The sequence below is a fragment of the Muscardinus avellanarius genome (genome assembly GCF_963383645.1).
Source record: "Muscardinus avellanarius genome assembly, chromosome: 12".
Lineage (NCBI taxonomy): Eukaryota > Metazoa > Chordata > Mammalia > Rodentia > Gliridae > Muscardinus > Muscardinus avellanarius.
The window spans coordinates 28,363,579-28,370,429 of NC_137798.1; the positions used below are offsets into that span (position 1 = coordinate 28,363,579).

The 6,851-nt window shown below is 43.7% G+C and overlaps 1 gene segment (V, D, J or C); it reads left to right on the forward strand.

Moving 5' to 3' along the window:
• Positions 1-1,668: 1,668 nt before the first annotated feature.
• On the forward strand, positions 1,669-5,259 carry LOC308270958 (T cell receptor delta variable 2-like). The segment is given in 4 exons: positions 1,669-1,714; positions 1,874-2,158; positions 3,283-3,338; positions 5,233-5,259.
• The last annotated feature ends 1,592 nt before the right edge of the window (positions 5,260-6,851 follow it).

Genomic DNA, 6,851 nt, shown 5'->3' on the forward strand with positions numbered 1-6,851 from the left:
TATTTTCCACCTAGTGATAGTCCTTTGCCTAGGGGCATAGAAGATATTGATCCTCTGTCCATAAATATCCAACATGGCTCTACTCTGTACATCCATTTACCTGCCCAAAGCTCTACAGACAGCCTAATGGAGCTGGGAGAAGCCTCCTTTCCTTAGAGGACTGTTCTGTGTCAAACTTGAAATTACAAGTTCTGGGTCTCCCCTGGTGACACAGACAGGTCACTAACCTGATTATCACTAACCCGGCCATGACAAGTCAAGAGAAGAAGTGAAGTAAACAATATCTGTAGTCAGCTGTGAATTTGTGCCAGGCATAGAGAGTCACGCTTCACATGTGGCCTTTAATTTAGACCTTGCAACAACCCTGCAAAGTCATGACAATTACCCCACTTGCAAATGAGGAAATGAAGACTCAGAGACAGAACTTGCCCTGCTACTGGTAAGTTGCAAAGCAAGATTCAAATCCATAGATGGTTAAATACCCGCCAAACAGTTCTCCTTTCACATACAGATAATATGGGCGTGATACCACCCAGCCGGTGAGCCACACTATTACACACAGGTTCTGCTCAGGTAGGCACTACCTTGCTGCCACAGGGGCTCCACCTCTCCCTACACCTGCAGCACTGGGTAGTGGACGGATCCCCCAGGTTTTAGCCTGGGTCGCTGGCAAGTCCTTTTCTAATCACAGCCTTCATTACATAGCATCCGGCCCTCTGGGCTCCTTGGGAGTCGGGAGACTCCAAACAGAAGTCCTGCTTACAGTAGCAAATACCTGCTGAGCTATTAATACTAACAAGCTCTGTGCTGGGTCCTAGGAATGTGAATATAAATAAGATACAGTTTCTGATCTAAATAATCTTAAAGTCCAATGCAGGAGACAAACCAACTATTAGACAATTACAACAGAGGTGATCAGTGTCTTGGCCCGCCATGTTCAGGGAGACCAGGGGCCACTTCCCTCAGTGAGGGGGGAGGGGGGAGAAGAGGGCAGCTCTGCTTGTTCAGGAAGGAGAGCAGGTGCACACGAGGGACTGCAGCACATTTTGAACCTCTGAATACTTATTTTTCTGTGGCTGAAGCCTTGAGTCCAAGAGGGGAAGTGGCTGGAAGCCAGGCTGGAGGAGACAGTGGATGAGGAGCTTGTAGGGCAGTACAGGGGGTTCTGGAGGCACGGCGGCCACCTCAGGAGATGAGTTTGATCCTTCGTGCCTTCATGCCCTTTCTTGGACAGTCCTTTCTCTATTCTGGGTGAGCCCTTCACACACAAATCTTCCAGTCCTACTCAATGCCCAGGGCTGAGTATCCCCAGCAGAAGCGACTCTCGCATCCCTGTCTGGGTCTACCTTTTTTCTAGCATCTAGCAATCCTTTGTTATTTGTTTGTTAGTCTCCACCCTCCCCCATGAATTCTTTGAAGGCAGAAGCCACATTTTTTAAATTTACTTTAATGTCTCCAAAATAGTTACTGGTCTATTATAAGTAGTTCACCCATGTTTGTTGAGTAAACAACCTGACTGTGACCTGACAGCCTGTCACATCTCTCTTTGAGGAAGTGAATAATACAAACCACCTTTATAACGGACAAGGTTTCTCAAGGGCAGACAGCAGCTGATCTGGGCAGCGCCACCGGGACAGCACAAGCCTCCCGCAGTCACTCCCTGCAGCCATGCGATGGGCCTGTCTGCTCTCCCACCTCGCCATCCTCTGTACAGGTAAGGATAGGCCTCCTTGACCCTTTGGGAATGTGTCCCTGGAGCAGTTTACTAGGAGCCTGGAAGGGTGAATCATTGCTAAAGCTGCCTCTGACGTTCCATCCCCTTGGGCAGAGGGAGTTTCTCACAGCCTCTCTGACTACAGGCTTCTTGTTTCAGGGGTCTCTTTGGATATAACTCTGGAGCCAGACACCAGCACTCTGACCGTGTCAGTTGGGAATCCTATCACCTTCCGCTGCACAGTGACAGGCGGAGACTTGAAGAACTATCAAATGAGCTGGTATAAGAAGAATGAAGTCAACTCCCTGATTTTAGTATACAAACTAAACAACAACTCTATTGACAACTTAAGGAACAATTTAAAGGGGAAAATTGATATTTTAAAAAGTCAATTTATACTTGACATTCAAAAAGCAACAGCAAAAGACGCCGGGACTTACTACTGTGGGTCCAATATCCCCGGTGCTACAAATCTATTTCCGATCACTTCAAGAACCTCTAGGGTCAAAACAAGGTGTCAGATCCAATCAGAGGCCATCTTGGGCTAAACTGTGCATGACATCTGAGATGAGACCCCCTGATAACCTCAACAGAAACCTCTGATAAGTGAGGCTGGAGGTGAGTTGGGGCAAAGGCCTATGTTTGCAGTTTCTTTATCTGTTGAAGAGGGCCCAAGAGGCTGTTAGGGTTTTTGTGGGGAGGAAAAGCTCCCTTCCAACTTTCTCTCACAGACTTTTGGTTGAAAACAGCATCCTTCAATACCGGGAAGGCCCTCTCATTGTGGAGGCAGACCAAGACTGACAGAATTTCTTCTATCATGAGTGTTGTAGCTCATTGCAATCATTATTGTGAAAGCGCTCATGTGCATAAACTAGATGAAGTGAGGATGGTTTTCCATTAGCATGCTAATCAAAGCCTCCAAAACTATTAGAGGCACCTTTAACCCTTAGTGAAGAAGAATGAGTAAAGTCATTTTCTGAACATTCTCTGAAATGTTTTCATGACTATGTCAAGTACTGAATGTTTTATATCATGTTGTAGCTGGAGTGCTGTGGGCTCCTGGGGGTGGGTAATGCATAGGCTTCCTTCTTGCTGGTTGCTGAGTTATCCTAGAGGCAAATATTCTGGGAAATGTGGGATTTCTGAGTTGTCTGTGAATCAACTGAATATATAGAGAGAGTTAATCATATGTAATCATATAATATATATTAATATTATATCATATATATATATATATATATGAATTGAATATATATCCCACCAAGAGGGTCTGAGGATACAGGGGACCAACACAGAGAGAAGCCCACTTCATGACTAGTGGGCAGTGGGGCTTAAACATTCTACAAACATTAACAGTCATCAAGGAGAGCTTTTTTATTGCCTCTAGTGGCCAACTCTTTGTCTTTCTACTCATTTGTTTTTCCGGAATCTTTGCCTCACCTAAAGTTAGAGCATTAGAACACACAGTAGACATGAGTATAAAAATTACAACTGAAAGTCAACTCTCCTGATGCCTTCTGTTCAGTGGTCTTCTAATGCACTGTCCTCTTTATCACACTTATTTATAGGGCACTTACTGTATTCATTGTATACAATGGGCCATGAGAATAGGAAAAATTCTAAGGTGAGTTCTATTCTCATCAATATGTTTACAGTTTAAAAGACATGGCATTAGAAATTACAATTAAAGATCACAAAAAATTACAAAATCACAAGACAGAACAAACCATATAACAATGAGTGTTGCCGTAGGAGTTTATAAAAGGAACAATCACTGTGAGAAAAGTTTCTTAGAACAGCCAAAGCTTGACAGAGGCAGGGTTAGATACGTGGGAAGGAGGAGGAGGGGCTTTCAGCATTTCTACCATTACCAATTTCTTCAAGACTTGGAGGTTCAATCTGGGTATGGTGGCTCACACCAGTAATCCCAGTACTTGGAAGGCTAAGAGAAGAGGAATGCAGGTTCAAGACCAGCTTCAAGCCAGACATAGTGGTGCATACTTATAATACCAGCATTTGGGAGGCTGAGACAGGAGGATCTGGGTTTGAGGCCATCCTCAGCTACTTAGTGAGGCCCTTTGCAACTCAGTGAGTAGCTTGAAGGTAGAATGGCCCCTGGGTTCCATCCCCAGTGCTGAAAAAAAATCTACCAGCCTCAGTAGCTTAGTGAGACCCTTAGCAATTAAATGAGACCTTATTTCAAAATAAAAAGAGCTGAGGACATAGCTTCCAGGTAGACTACTCCTGAGTTCAGTTCTCAGTACAAAAAAATAAAATAAAAATAAAAAAATAGAGGTTCAGAAAAATGTATTATCTCCCAGTGGCTGTGGGTCAAGAATCTGCATGTGGCTTTACTGGCTTCTCTAGCTCGGGGCTTCTCATCAGACTGCAATCACAGCCTTGGCCAAGGCTGCCATCACCTCAGGGTTTGAGTGGAGGAGGATGCACGTCAAGCTCACTTGTGTAATACTGACGGCCTTGAGTCCCCAGGAGGGCATCTCCACAGGGCCCCTCTTAACATGGCAGCGTGCTTCCCTACCGCATGCACTCTGAGGAAGAGAGGGTATCCCGTCAGAAGCCACAGTCTTTACATAGTCTAATCTTGGAAGTGACATCTCATCAAAACACATCCTGTTTGGTGAAGTGAGTCAATACGTGCACCGCACACTCACTGGGGTTACACAAGAGAATGACAACTGGGAGGCGGGTACCGCTGGGGGACCTTAGGATGAAAGCACTCTATGATTGGCACAGGGGGGCACGGAAAGAGCTGGCTTGATAACTCTGGCTGTGACTAATTTGTTTAGAGACCTCTGGCTACAAGGCTGAAGAGATTTGATTTGATTTTTATAAGCTGGTATTTCTCAAGCTTTATTGCACATACAAAACACCTAGAGAGATTGTTTCCAACACATATACACATATATATTTGAGCCTAGGCTGTAAAGAGTCTAATCCCAATTATCTGGGGCCAGACCAGGAATATGTGTTTACAAATACTCTAGGTGATTCTTGTGCAGATAATCCATGTTTTGAGAAATTCAACTGTAAAGCAGAAGAGGAAATATTTATTTTGGGGTGGGGGTTGTTTGATTGATTTGTAGTGCTGGTGATAAAACCCAGGGCCTCACCCATGCTAGATAAATGCTCTTCCGCTGAGCCATTCCCCCAGTCATGGGTTGTTTTTGTTTTTTGTTTTTTGTTTTTTGTTTTTCAGTATAAAAGACTTGTGTCCTGTTTCTCCTTCCCTGGCTTCAGATAAGTGGACATTAGATATAGTCAAGTCATTTCTAGGGCATGGTGGTTTTCACAATTCCATCTGCATATCTGAACGATCTGGGGGAAATTCTTTGAAAGTGTCAATATCTAAGATGCATTCCCAGAGATTCTGATTGAATTGGTGTAGGCTTGGAACATCTCTGGGTTCCCAGGTAATTCATCCTCTCTCTCCTCCAGTAGCCCTTCTCTCCCCTGGGGCTGAACACCACTGGTCTAAGACCTTGCTATTCCAATTGTAGTCGACCAACAGCATCAGCATCATCTAGATGTTTTACCAAATGAATAATCTCATGCATCAGCCTAGATCTACTGAATCTTCATTTTAAAACAATCCCCAGGCAAGTTATATGCACATTAGGGTTTGAGAAGCACTTGTCTAGAGAACCCATTTTCTTAAGTCCATTTTGTGATACTATAACAGAATACCACAGACTGGATAATTTATAAAGAAAACAAGTTTACTTCTCACAGACCTGGGGATGGATGACTGAGAGGCCCACATCTAGCGAGAGCCTTCACACTGTTTCATCCCATGGCAGAAGAACAAGAGGAGCAAGAGAGCATGAGGGAAAAGAGCCAAACTCATCCTTTTATCAGAAACCCACTCCCACGATAACCCACTCCTGTGATAATGGCGTTAATCCATTCATGGCCATCCTGCCCTCATGACCTAACCTCCTCTTATAGGTCCCACCTCTCAAAACTCTCAACACTATTGCACTGGGAATTAAGTTTATAACACATGAACTTTGTGGGGAACATTAAAACCATAACATCCATCATAATTGAAAATTTTCATGGAGGTAGAAATATATAAATTAGTTTTTCCCAAATGCCATTTAAGAATCTTATTAGTAAAAAAAATCTCCTAAAGGGATTGTGATGTGCAACCAGGTGTGGGACTCACTGATAAGCAATTGGTCATCCCAAAATCAGGTCACAGATGATTTGTGTTGCTAATATAATAAATATTATTATTTGGAATGATATTGTGTGCTTATATGCTCCTTGGGAGAGGGTATTACATAAATTCTAGGCATAACCATTTCCCAATCAGCCACAAGCAGATTAGGGAATGAATTAATATTTATTAACTCTATGTGCTTTTTACCACACCATCAAGGACTTTTCACAGAGACCCAAGATCTTTTGCCACTGGCTCAAGACCAAGCCAGAAAGAGAACATGAATCTTCAGTGTCTGATTAAGTAAGTCTAACTGGGAAGAAGAGGAATAGGAGATGAGAGTGTGTGTCTCCAGTGGTCCATTTCTCTTGTAGGATGGATGACAACATAAACTTCTGGCCCATGTTGGCATGGGGCAACTCAGAACCTGAGCTGGGCATAGGGCACACATAGAAAACAGAACCTGCAGTCAAGGGAGAGGGATGGCCAGGGAGAAGGCAGCCAGGCTGCCCATCAGTGAGCTGAGAGAGACCAGGAACAAAAGAATGAAAAGAAGAAAGGAGGAGGAGGAGGAGGAGGAGGAGGAGGAGGAGGAGAAGGAGGAGGAGGAGGCGGCAGACAAGAGTTCAAGGAGCAATCCAAGTAATTCCCGAGTGTAGTAGCAGGTAATTGAGGAATCCTTTTATATAACACCTGAAGCCTCATATTAACATAGTATGGACATGGACCAAGCAGAAATCCCAAAGCCAAACGAACAACACGAGCATCAGATACTATTTTTGTATTGACTTGTTTTTCCACACTCCACAGGCAAAGGCAATTGAGAGTTCATATCATTACCTTCATTGTTCTGCTTTCTGTGATTCTTCTCCAGGATTAAAAGGGCTCAGTTTAAAAGCACTCAGACCCAGAGAACATCTGCCTGCTTTCAAAAAAAAAAAAAAAAAAAAAAAA